The sequence below is a fragment of the Manis javanica genome, chromosome X (assembly GCF_040802235.1).
Source record: "Manis javanica isolate MJ-LG chromosome X, MJ_LKY, whole genome shotgun sequence".
NCBI lineage: Eukaryota > Metazoa > Chordata > Mammalia > Pholidota > Manidae > Manis > Manis javanica.
This window is the reverse complement of record NC_133174.1, coordinates 12,199,757-12,213,216: the sequence shown is the minus strand read 5'-3', so window position 1 is coordinate 12,213,216 and position 13,460 is coordinate 12,199,757. Positions and strand designations below refer to the sequence as shown.

General features: G+C 41.8%; 1 protein-coding gene across 7 annotated transcripts in view; it reads left to right on the top strand.

The window, feature by feature from the left end:
- The first annotated feature begins 1,372 nt into the window (after positions 1 to 1,372).
- RAI2 (retinoic acid induced 2) overlaps positions 1,373 to 13,460 on the top strand; it is a 337,772-nt gene continuing 325,684 nt past the window's right edge. For 2 of the 7 annotated variants that reach the window (XM_017679596.3, XM_017679593.3), the window contains exons 1-2: positions 1,380 to 1,523; positions 3,859 to 3,944. The gene's annotated coding sequence lies outside the window, so the exon portion shown is untranslated. Of the gene's footprint in view, positions 1,524 to 3,858; positions 3,945 to 13,460 lie in introns of all 7 variants that reach the window. The other 5 variants (XM_073227440.1, XM_017679592.3, XM_037020527.2 and 2 more) reach the window with 3 other exon arrangements.

Sequence of the window (13,460 nt, the reverse complement as noted above, 5' to 3'; positions counted from 1 at the left end):
CAAACTTAAATTTAAATACCACCTGCTCTATTATTGGAAACCAGTTTAGAATGCTCCTCCCCCTTTAAAGTGCTCCTAAAATAGTTCCCATGACTTGATTGAAATAACACACAATTTCTTTAAAATAACACTGATTGAGCAGAGTAAATTTCATTAAGGTGTTTCATATTTTATTTTAAAGCTAAATTAGACCTTCTCTGTCTTCAAAACTTCACAGCTTCTTTCTGTCATTGTATTAGTCCAGTGGTAAACATTTTCAATGTCAAAGACTTGTTTTTGATAATACATTTATCTCAATGTAGTGTTTTGAAACAAAATTAATAAACATTGAAATGTTCTGAGTATGGATGCTTAGTGTTTTTTTTTAATGGGGGTGATTTTGCAGAACTTTTACTAATGTTATCTACAGTGCTTTTTAAATTAGTGATAATATATTTTTCAGCCAGTTCCATAAATGTGGCATGGTTAGAATGTTTACTTTCTTGCTTGAGAAGCAAAACAGAATAGTTTAATTCAGAAACAATAATTTACTATTGTGGGTGTAATTGTAAGGATACTGAAAATTTTGGGAGTGTTTTGTCCTTCCTAGGTAAAATATGAGTGTTACTACAGCATATTATTATTTTATACTGTAATATTTATTTAAGTATATGGTAATATTTTTATTTTGGTCAGCAAGGCTTAGATTTTCAACTCTGGTTTTCACTTTTCCTTAAAGGCCAAACTCACATCAGGGAGAGTACAATCTCTGCAGCATTCTGACAGTGGTGATCAAATCATATGTTCACTGTCCTTTGGGAGTAAAGCCCTTGTCACTCCTTCCTTCACCCTTGTTCCAACTCCCAATACATTAAATTTGCAATACCCTTTTTCACCATGATAAAAAATCTGCTCATCTACTTTGAGACGAAATCATTGGTAATCTCAAATAATTAGTATTATTAATTTGGACGATTGATGGATGACAGGTACAAATCTCTACACCAACACAGGTGGGCAAGAAATATTATTCTGTAACAACTGAATTTCTAGGTTGATTACACATCTTCCAGATGCTCCCTACCAGCCCTCTGGTCAGATGGGGCCTGGGGCCGAGGTGGGTGGGGCTCGGCTTCCTCTCTCTGGCAACTTGGCAACTCCCAACTTTTTCCAGACAGGCTCTGATTGAGAGGGGCCAGGGGCCATTCTCAGCCTGGGTTGGGTCGATCCCCAGCCTGGGTGTCGGGGGGCACGCGGCTGGACGCGGATGCGGGCTTTGACTTGGGGGTCGCCCTGCCCACTCTCCTCTGGCCCCTCCTCCTGGAGTTCCTCCCGCCCTCTGGTCAGGTGGAGCCGGGATACGGAGGCTGACGCAGCACCTGGCGGCGCGTGCGCAGAACAGGCTCTAGAGCCAGCACCCGTCCTAGCTCCTCATTGAGGACCTGCAGCAGCACTGTGCAGCGAGCCCCAGGTCAGAGAGCGCCCCGGCCTTGTTGCGCAGAAGAGCCGAGCCGCTGGCTGGGAACACCACGTGGGCTCTGCAGGTAGGAACTCAGTGGGCCAAGGTGCTCCCACTTCTCAGCCACCGTCAGATTCCTCTGCAATCCCTGTGGGGCAAGACCAGAGTCGGGGCTCCCATGAGGCGACCCACAATGCGGGGGGGCTGGCTGGCTCTCCTGGGCTCTCTTTTCCCTCTGGAGGAACTGGAGGCCCAGGGGAAGTCTCCCCGTGGCGCTGCGCGGGCCGGTGGAGGGCAGTGCGGTCCGCTCGTAGCCGCTCTCTGCACCTGCTGATGTGTCTCTCTCGGTCTCTGGTGCAGGGGTGCTTTGCCCTCATGCCCGTGCCCGCGGGTTCTCTCGGGGATGTCTTGTCCAAGAATAGTTGTTGGTTGTTCTTGTGAGGGGAGGAAGTCAGGAACCAACTATGTGGCCGTCTTGGGACACTACCCTTTGCTTCTAAGTTTTAGGGGTCTTACAGAGTGCCAAGGTGGCGGAGAGGGTTTCCGAATCAGGCTATTGTCATTTTTCTTAGCCGTCATCAGCTGGAATACCTATTTGTCCCCTCTGGTCTTTGGTCATTGGCCTCAAGCCCTTCTTAGTCCTGTAGGGACTCATCTAGATGGAGCAGCTCCTGTCTCTGCTCCTTCCAGGCCTCCCTCAAGCTCATGGGACTCGGTTTGCTGCCACTTCATTATTTTGTGTCACAGGAAACAGGTTTTATCCAGTTTTTCACATACTTCCACGCAGGACCAGCTACATAATTTGCAGGGCCCAGTGCTAAATGATGAATTTAGTTTTGATACTATTTAAACAGCTTTCATTTTTTAACGTTTCACAGTTTTTTTTGGGATTATTATAGATTTACAGAAAAATTGCAAAAAATAGTACAGAGAGTTCTCATATACCCTTCACCCAGCTTCTTCTAATGTTAACAGCTTTCATAACCATGGTACAAAAAACTCAAATTAACATTGGTACAATACAATTAACTCCAGACTTTATATTTCACTGGGTTTTCCACTAAAGCTCTTTTTCACTTCCAGAATTCAACCCACGATCCCATATTGCATTTAACTCTCGTGTCTCCTTAGTCTCCTCCACTCTGGCATTTCTCAGTCTTACTTTGGTTTTCCTGACCATAACAATTGTGAAGAGTACTGGTCAGTCATTTTATAGCATGTGCCTCAGTTTGGGTCTGTCTGATGTGTTCGCATGATAACACTGAGGTTATGCATTCTTGGGAAAAGCACCCAGAGCTAATGTGCTCTTCCAAGCTTTTTCAGGTTTTCAGTAAAACAGCTGCAAGCAGGTTCCGTGGTTCGCCCCAGATCATGTTGCTGCTAGCACCAAAGCTGGGACTAGACCTCAAGTCTCACTTTTATGCTCGGGTTGTTAGCATAAGGTTATAAGTCCTTTCACCTATTTTCCAATGCTACTGAATTATTCAGCAGTTGCCTTCTAGGATTGAGACCCCCAGGTCCTCCTTTGGGTCCTGCACAATGAAGTGGGGGGAAAGGGAGGCTGGGCAGTGGACAGAAATCCTAGGAGAAAAATCGTTCTTTCAGACACCCCAGTGGAGTGCTTGCTCAGTGTCCCTGCTGCTTCGTGACCAGTGTGTGCCAGGTCTCAACTCAGCACCACCACCTCCCCCCTCTACAGTCTCTGCTTTGCAGAAGAGCAGCCGAGAACCACATTTCCAAGAACACTTCCAGGAACCACATTTCTCAGTATGGTTCCAGTTTCGAGTTTGTTGATGAGAGGAACTTGAATGAAATTTGAAGGCAAAAGAAAAAGAGAAGCCATTTTTCTCCACATGGGCAGATGTGAGATTTATGAAAGCTTCCTGAAGAACTCATATATGTCATGAGACTTGCATACGTCACTGCTACAGCTGGGTGGGGGTAGGGTGAGGGGATCTTCAGGGATTCTTCAGCAGCAGCTCAGGAATCTTCTGAGAATTTTCCACATTGGTGCTTCCAGCTGAGGTCTCCAGCATCTGCTTCTTTGATCTTTGGTGGCACCTTCTTTGGGCTTGTCATTCCTGCCTTTTTAAATAGTCCTGTAAACCACTGATTCCTGTGCTAACCCTTTGTCCCTGGTATACATAGCATGCTCCTGCTTTCCTAACTGACCCCTGAAGAAGTACAACGTGACTTGGTGCATTTAACCCTCTCACTGCCCAGGCGCGAGTGCCATTAGAGATATAGGGGAACTCACAAGCTGATTAGGCCCCTCTCCCATCCACCCATGAGCAATGTGATGACTATTTCAGATATTTCTTAGCAATAAAGCTGAACATCTTTGTTCTCAGAGTGGGTGTCCTTATGTAAAAAGCATGAACATCAAGACTAATTTTTTTCTTTTGTCTTTCAAAAATAAGGGGCTGTTTCCAGGCACTCTGAAAGCTTTCAGAGACAGGTTATGACGTGTGGACCAGAGATGGATAAACTCCCTTTCCTCCAGCAGGTACATTAGAGCACACAGAATCTGTCTTCACATTACAGGCATACCTTATTTTATTGTGCTTCAGAGATACCACATTTTTTACAAATTGAAGGTTTGTGGCAACCCCTTGTTGAGCAAGTCTGTTGGCACCATTTTTCCAACAGTGTTTGCTCACTTTGTAGCTCTGTGTCCTCTGTGTCATATTTTGGTAGTTCTTGCAATAGTTCAGACTGTTTCATAATTATTATATTTGCTATGGTATCTGTGATCGGTGATCTGTGACGTGACTATTGTAATTGTTTTGGGACACCACAAACTGTGCCCCATATAAGACAGCAACCTTAATCGGTAAATGTGTCTGTTCTGACCGCTCCACCAATCACCTGTTCCCCATCTTTCTCCCTGTCCTAGGGCCTCCCTATTCCCCGAGATGTAGCAATATTAAAATTAGGCCAGTTAATAACCATACACTGGCCTCTAAGAGTTCAAGTGAAAGGAAGAGTCATATGTCTCTCACTTTAAATCAAAAGCTAGAAATGATTAAGCTTAGGGAGGGAGGCATATTAAAAGCCAAGACAGGCTGAAAGCTAGGCCTCTTGCACGGTAGTTAGCCAAGTGGTGAATCAAAGGAAAAGTTCTTGAAGGAAATGAAAAGTGCTGCTCCAGTGAGCACATGAATGATAAGAAAGCAAAACAGCCTTATTGCTGATAATGGGGAAAGTTTGAGAGGTCTGCATAGAAGACCAAACCAGCCACAACATTCCCTTAAGCCAAAGCCTAATCCAGACCATGGCCCTAACTCTCTTCAGTTCTGTGAAGACTGAGAGAGGTGAGGAAGCTGCAGAAGAAAAGTGTGAAGCTAGCAGGGGTTGGTTCCTGAGGTTTAAGGAAAGAAGCTGCCTCCACAACATCAAAGTGCAGGCGAAGCAGCAAGTGCTGATGCAGAAGCTGCAGCAAGTTACCCAGAAGACCTGGCTGGGATCATTAATGCAGGTGGCTCCACTGAACAGCAGATTTCCAATGTAGATGAAATAGCCTTCCATTGGAAGAATACTCCCAGGGCTTTCATAGCTAGAGGGGAGAAGTCAGTGCCTGGCTTCAAAGCTTCAAAGTACAAGCTGACTCTCTTGTTAGGAGCTAATGCAACTGGTGACTATAAGTTGAAGCCAGTGCTCATTGACCATTCTGAAAACCTAGGGCCCTTAAGAATGCTACTAAATTTACTCTGCCTGTGCTCTAGAAATGGAACAACAAAGCCTGGATGACAGCACGTCTGCTTAGACCATGGTTTACTGAATTTTTCTTTTTGCACAGCAACTCCCTTCTTTATTTGTTGATTCAGAGGCATAAGGAGTCAAAAATAGTCAGGAACAGTCTTAGCTTCCACTTCAGTGGCATCATTGTTGTGTCTCCTGGTAGGACATTCTTCCTTTTGGAACTAAGACCTCTAGGTCAACAGAGCACAAGTTCACAGGAACAAGAAGCAAAATTTTGCTAGTGGGTCACTAGGGGTAATAGTGAGCAGTGTCATTCCCATTCCCACCCCTTGATTCCTGGACCTGTGAATCTTGGCAGTGGGAGAAGCAGCACCATATATTAGATGCTGACTCACAGCATATACAGCCTTCTGAAGAACCTAGCCGAAGCCCTGCAAAATATTGCCACCCACTTGGCACTGTCACTGAGTTACCAAAAGGCCACTCCACTGTACTAAGCCAGCTGCTTCAGGATGGTAGGGACTATGGTAAGACCAATGAACTCCATAAGCATTTCATTTGCTTACCTCATTTCATTTGTTGCACTTCCTTTGCCGTGCAGTGAGTTCCTTGATCAGATGCAATGCTGTATGGGATACTATAATGGTGCATAACACATTCTGTAAGTCCACGGATGGTATTTTTGACAAAAACCTCGCATACAAGGAAGGCAAATTTGTGTCCACACTATCTATTCCAGTAAGAACCAAACGCTGCCGCCTCCATGATGGAAGGCGTCCAATGTAATCGACCCAGCAGCAGGGAGCTGGCTGATCACCCTGGGGAATGGTGCCCTATCAGGAGCTCGGTGTTGGTCTTCCCTGCTAGCTGACTGGGTACTCAGCAGTAGCCATAGACAGTTTTACATATTTTCTTCATTTCTTCAGATGAAGGGACAATATTATCCCACCGGAGGAAAAAAAAATAGTCCTGGAAGCAGAGCCCAGGTAGCATAAAGAACTCAGTTTTCCTGGGAATAAAACCTTATTTATCTCAGGGTGGATTTGGCCTTTTAAAACATGGATACAGAGCAGGAGGGGGGAACTTAAATATAACCCCCAAATCTCTATAAAGCTGGTCTTAAATTCTTTCAGAAAACACAAGACCCTTTTGAACTATTTTCCATTGTCCTACCTATCACTGCCAAGGAAGATTTGGCATGATCTTTAGAGACTTTCTTCTGTCCAAGGAAGGGTGTAAGGATGCTGGAAGGGGTCATTTGAACTGAGTAACCCCTTCTACATATCTCCCAGCTTTCCCCTGCATTACTTCATAGGATCATTGTAAGGAATGAGCAATGAATGGTTGCAGATCATCCCAAGAAGAATAAAGGGCAAAAGAAATGTCTCTTAATAATTTCTTGCAAGAGTGGTGTGAGCTTTAGAGTTGGGCAGTCTGTAGCCAGGCCTCTCTGATCTTACAGAGAGTGGGCAGGTTTGCCCGGATAAGGGGTCCACTTCCATGGACAGTCTCCAGGAAAAGACTAGTCCCCACCGAAAGTGGCAGCAATGTTGGGTGTTGCAATTTCCGTGTGGAATCAGGACCATGCAAGCTCCCACTGCAGTCTTGAGGTTCCTTTGGCGAGCTGACCTGGGCAGCCCTTTAGAGTACACACAGGCAGATCGTTTATGACACCCATAATATGAAGCATTATTAACTCCCTTCTTTGCCCCATGTTCTTACTAAATTCCAACTTGAAATATTCGAGTCTTCCTTATTTCCTCATCTGCACTAGCCCAGTACTGTGCTTACTTTGCAGTGTTCTGTTGTAAATAAGGCCATTAGTACCCAGCTTGGTAGGCTGGGGGTGCTCGCTAAATACTGTGTTTGTTGGTTACATTTATCCAGAGTTCTCTGCATGTCCGGAGATCAAAAACAAATGTTAATGACTCAGTTATCGCTGACATTAAGCAATAAGTAGACATTGTGCAAAAAAAAAAAAAAATGCCACCATTTTTCTTCCAGAATGAAAGTTTGTTTTAATTTGGGTTCCTGTAGAAGTAGATCCGAGACAGGGAGGGATTCAAGTGCAAGTCATCTGATGGGGAGGTGAAGGAAACACTGCAGGGGGTGTAGAAAGGAGACAGGCAAACCAAGGAGCCAGTGCAGGGTGTGGCTGGAGCCGAAGCCTGCTGGCGATCTTGGGGAGACGGTGTAGAAACCGTGCCTTAGAGTTCTACCACCTGAGACGGAGGAAGCTGCAGCATTTATATATCAAGGCCTATCACTTCGGGTTGAGGACTGTTGGGGGGAGCCTTAATTTCCCAGCACTTTAAGCCTTCTCCCTTGGTGGCAAAATGGGCTTTATGCTATTGGGTTAGGAAGATGGGTGGCTGCTCCTAAGATGCTGTTGCATATCCAGAATAGTATTCAGGTATTTTTTTGACAAGGTCTGGCTTTCTACTACCAAATATATATATATATTTTTTGGAGTTGAGCAAGAGGCAGGTTTCATTTGCTTGAGTTTAATAAATAAGAATGATAATACTTTTTTTATACGGAGGTACATACAATAGAATGCACAAATCTTAGCGACAGCTTGATAAATTTTGACATGTGTTTACATTCATGTAACCATCACCCAGGTCAAGATACCAAACATTCTCACAATTTTTTTCCCCTTCACCTATTTCACACATCCCCCAAGCCCCTCCCCTATGGCAACCACCAGTCTGTTCTCTGTGTCTGTGAATCTGTTTCTCTTATGTGTGTTCATTTGTTTTATAGATTCCTCATATAAGTGAAATTATATGGTATTTGTTTTTCTCTCTCTGACTCATTTCACTTAGCATAATATCCTCTAGGTCCACCCATGTTGTTGTAAATGGCAAGATTTCATTCCTTTTTATGGCTGAGTAAATTCCATTGTGTATACGTACCACCTCTTTTTTATCTGTTCAACTATCGATGGACATTTCGGTTGCTTCCATATCTTGGCTATTGTAAATGCAGCTGTGGTAAACATAGGGGTGCATATGTTTTTCTGAATCAGTGATTTTGTTTTTGTCAGTAAATTTCCAGAAGTGGAATTGCTGGATCATATGGCATTTCTATTTTTAGTTTGAGAAACCTCCACACTGGTTTGCATAGTGGCTGCACCAATTTACATTCCCATCAGCAGTGCATGAGGGCTCCCTTTTCTCCACATCCTCGCCAACACTTGTTATCTCTTGTCTTGATATGCCATTCTGACTGGTGTGAGGTGATACCACATTGTGGTTTGGATTTACATTTTCCTAATGATTAGTGATGTTGAGCAACAATAACGATACTTTTTCAACCTCATAGACTTATCGTGAATGAATAATACATGTGAAAGTACAACAGAAATGGAAGGTGGCAGTTGAATGATTTGATAGTTTGCAACTGGATGGAAAAATGAAGAAAAACAGTAAGCTGGAAAAGAAAGCCATCACAGTCGTTTCTCATTTTACTGTATTTCAAACAGTTGTGCTTTGGAACCCCCAAATGTGGAGTTTCCTGTGATTTAGTTTAAGTCATGTTTTCTGATTGATTAGAAAGCCTTCTTGGAATCCAACATGATTTTGATTGGGGACAGTTGGTCAGCCGCTTCTGACTTGGCCACATGGAGACTCAGGCTACCCCAGTTTCTGAAAAAGAGAACCAACAGCATTAGCAGATCTCTCTCCACCAGGAATGCAAGGTTGGGATTCTTTTTACAGCCAACTGAGGCAATTTTTGCAAATGTTCCATATGTTCTCAAAATGAATGTGTGTTCCCTATTTGTGAATGCACTATTTGGTGTATAAATAATCAAGTTGTGCTTTTTGTGTGGGTTAAATCTTTGCTATTCTTAATATGTATACTTTGTCTACCTTATTGATAACCTTTTGAGAGACGTTAACTAAAATCTTTTATGATGGTGGATCTGTTGTAAAAATGTCATATATATTTTGAAACTACATTATTTAATGCATACAGGTTCAAAATTGTTATGTATTTTTAGTAGACTGTTCTTTTTATCATCAAGTGAGGTCCTACTTTATCCCTACTAAGTCTTTCCCCTTTAAATTCTGTTTTGCCTGATATTAATTTGCTGGATAGATTTTTTTGGGTTGTTATTTGGCTGGTATATCTTTTCCGTGTTTCTTTTATTTTAGCTTATGTATGTCATTGCGTTTTAGGTGTGCCTTTTATAAATTGCTCCTGTTTAGCTTTTTTTTTCACCAACCCAATATGAACAGATTTATTTATCAAATATAGTGATTAAAAATGTAGGTTACTACTATATTTGGGTTTAATTTTTGTTTCATGTTGTTCTTGTTTATTTCATTTTTGTTTTCTTCTTCTGGTTTGGAAGTTATCCATTCTCTTTCTTTATCACCCATTTCATGCTCTCATTTTCCATTGCCTTTTGACCTTTTACATGGCTGGTGAGATGTTTTCTGCAAGGTTAATTGTCTCTCTTTTGCTTGGAGTAGAATAAGAACATGATAAATATTTATCTTGTGGAATAACATTGACTACATGTTTTAGGGATGTTGCTATGTACCTAGTGACATAGAGTATATGTCCCTTTACTTCCTGCTTGCAGAGAGTGTAGGGGCAAGCTAGTGAAATCTTCCCAAGCTTTCTTTAGTGTTCCTGTCCACAGAACTTGACTAATCCTACCTCTTCTTCCCTTTTCTCTTTCATCATGATTTTGCTCCAGTGACCTTTGAAAAGAAGCCATAAATAGTATTGACAGGAGTCGCAAGAGGTATCATGAAGGAAATTTCAGTATATCAAGTCATAAAACTTCGGTTACCTAATTTTGTGAAATTAATAGTTTTTAAAGGGAACCTCTTTTTTTCTCTCTCCATTTGTGACTTCTTTGCCCTGTGACATGTGCACCTTCAGCTGACTTTTGAAAGCCTGCTATTTTGGAAGTCATAGTTTTGACCGATGGGCCTATAATTAGTAAGTGTTCATTAAGTACTCTGTCCTAAGTATTTCTGTGGGGTGGTAGAGAATGTTCTTAGCAGCTGCCAGGGTGATAGCAGTCTTGAAAATTTGCAGGACTCCAGAAGTAGCCAAAGAACTTTATTATAAGATCAAAAGCAAGCAGATAAAGAAGCCTAGCAGTAGCTATAGCACTAGCTAAAGCAAGGGGAAAAATAGTACGAAGGCTTCCTGGCTATCAAATCTAAGGACCTCCTTGCCTTTTATTTTCTCCATAGTGTTCAAAGCTGATGCTCCCAGTTTTTCTCTTGCCCATCTGAAGTCATGCCTGGCTCTACTAGCTCTTTGCCCTCCTGCCTCCTAGCCACAGATGTTTTCCAAGCATTGATCTAGATTCCTCTTCTCTCTTCTGTGATCCTCCCCCACACAGCGCACTTCAATCCAATGGCTTCAAATAGAAGCTTTATATTGATGACTCCCAAATCTACATCTCTGGCTTCTATCCAAACTCCGGGCCTACACCTACATTTTTAATTGCCGGCTGAATATTTCCCCCTAGAGATCCTCCTGAAGCCTTAACTCAATACCCTTTCCTTAAACTAACTTCCACACCCTATGACCCAGAAATTCCACATACATATATATATATATGTATATATATATATATATATATATATATATATATATATACATAGCCATACATACATATACATACATATATATATATATATATATAGCCAAAAGAAATGTGTATACAGTGTACCAAAAGACATGTATAAGAATGTTCACAGAACACAATGCATCGTGACCAAGTGGGGCTTGACCCAAGAATGCTAAGTTGGGTTAAAGTTAGAAAATCAGTTTAATTCATCACAGTAACAGAATAAGGGGGGAAATCACATGATCACTTCATTAGATGTGGAAAATTCATTTAATAATATGAAAGATCCTTCCACGATAGAAACTCTTAGCGAAGTAGGAGTAGAAGAGAACATTCTTAATCTCCAAAAGATTTACTGCAAACATGCTAATTGATAAAATGCTGAAACCTTTTCCTTGGAGATCATGAGCAAGACCAGGAGTCTCCTGATCACCACATTGTTTGCAGTGTTCTAGCCAGTGCGCAAGACAAGAAAAAGGCACAAGAATTAGAAGGAAGGGAACAGAAAACTTATTTTTGCATATGATAGGATTCTATCCATAGAGAATCAAAATTATTTAGTAACTAAATTATTGAAATTAATAAGACAATTTAGCAGTCTCTGGATGTAAAACCCAAATATCCCAAAATCCAATGTATTTCTCCATACCAACAACAAACAGAAAATGAAATTAACATAAAATACTGAGGCATAAATCTAATAAGTGATGTGTAATACCTCTACAGAAAAAAATGATAAAACATTATTCTAAGACATTAAAAAATATTTAAAAAGGGAGATATGCCATCATAAATATGAGCAAGTAATATGCCAATTCTCCCCAAGTTTATTTCTAACCTCAGTTATAATAAATGTTTTTTCATGGTACCTGACAAACTGATTTTAAAACTCATATGGAAATATAAAAGGCCAAGGATAGCCAGTACCCTTTTTAAGCAGAAGAATAGGGGGAAGACTTGATCCAGTGGATAAAAAGACTGTTATAAAGCTATAGTAATCAAGATAGTATATTATTTTTTCAGGATAGAAAAACAGTCCAGTGGAATAGAATGAGGAACCCAGAAACATATTCACACATAAGGAAAATATTTGATGTATTTTGCACTGTACAGCAGAGGAGAAATGTCAGTCATTAGACTAAGTAGTGCTGAGACAAATGGTAACTAAAATTAAACCTCTGTCTCACACTATATCCCAAATCTATTCCAGGTGTATTAAAAACTTAGATGTGAAAGGAAATATTTAAAAAGCTCCTAAAGATGATACAGGAAAATACCTTCATGAGCATGGGGATAGGAAGAATTGGATAAACAAGATACAAAAGATACCTAACCAAAAGGAAAGGGGAAATATTGATAAGTTAGGTATTAACTTTAAGGACTTCTCTTTATCCAAAAACACTATAAAAAGAGAAACCATAGAGTGAGGGAAGGTATTTGCAACTGATAAAACTGGCAAAGCTAGTATTTCGATGTATTAAGAACTCTCAGACAGACATGGCTTGGAGAAAAGGATGGGGGTGGTGCTGACAGACAAATTTGGGGACAAACAAGGCCAGGGAACTTTTGCCTGTTTCATTATTTGAAGGTCTCAGAGGAGTCTGCTTGGCAGAGACCCCTTTGCCAACATAGGATGGCTCAGCCTAGTAAAGAGAGGCATTATCAGACATTCCGAGTGTCTTAGGTCATGTTCACCAGAAATAGAGCTTGAGACAGGGGTTCTGCTGAGGGCTGTTTACTGGAAGAGTACTCTCAGGAGAAAGGGAGTGAGGGGAGTGGGACAGGGCAGGGAAAGGTGCTGAACAAGGATGTGTTCTAAGCGTCAGCCTGATCCCATGGGGAGTTCTATAGCATGAATTGCACTGTAGAGTTTTTTCCCCCTTGAGGCAGGGAGACCAGAATTCTGTACCTCTGTGGCATTTAGTTATTGGCTGTGGGCTGTACTCCAAAGGGGGTGGTGGGTGGGCATAGCTTTCTCAGCAAAAGAGGCCTCTGCTTGGCTGGGGGAAATGCTCCAGAGAAGGGGACATTTGTAAGCTGTTAATAACCAACACGTGTCCTCCACCCTGAGGGCCTGGTTAATATGCCTGAGTCAACCTCAGTTCCCTTGTGTTATGGACACTGTATTAGAACCCAGAAGTCTACCATGAGGCTGACCATTAACAGGGTACAGTGATCTGGGCACAGATAAAGGGTAAACTTTGTTCCCAGGGAGTGAGAAGGAGGTTGTGACAGGGACTCTGTAAGATTTCTAGAGATGAGATTGAAGCAGCCAGAGGGAGAGAGCCAATACTCTCCTAGAACATTGGCTGAGCCTAAAAACAGAAACAGGTCACAAGTTCACCAGCTAAGATATTGACCTCAAGGCCAGCAGGGGACACAGCACAAGAGAATGCAAGGGCACCTTCTCTCCAAGACCAGTTCCGTTTCAGTCATCCAGGCTTTTGCCTCAGGAAGACCCCAGGTCTTGGAAATAAGTGCCACTGGGGTTTGTGAAGAATAGTGTATCAGGTTTTTAAGAAATAAACTACATTTACACTGCACATCTGAATTATAGTATAAGTGAAATTTCAATATCCACTTTAAAACACTTTAAAGCTACTAGATAGTTGTATTTGAACACATGAATGAAATAAAGTTTGACCTTTGACAAGATTGCAAACCATTTGAGAGCAGGATAGTGCAACCCATACAGTAAAGTGTTAGATAATTCCGTTT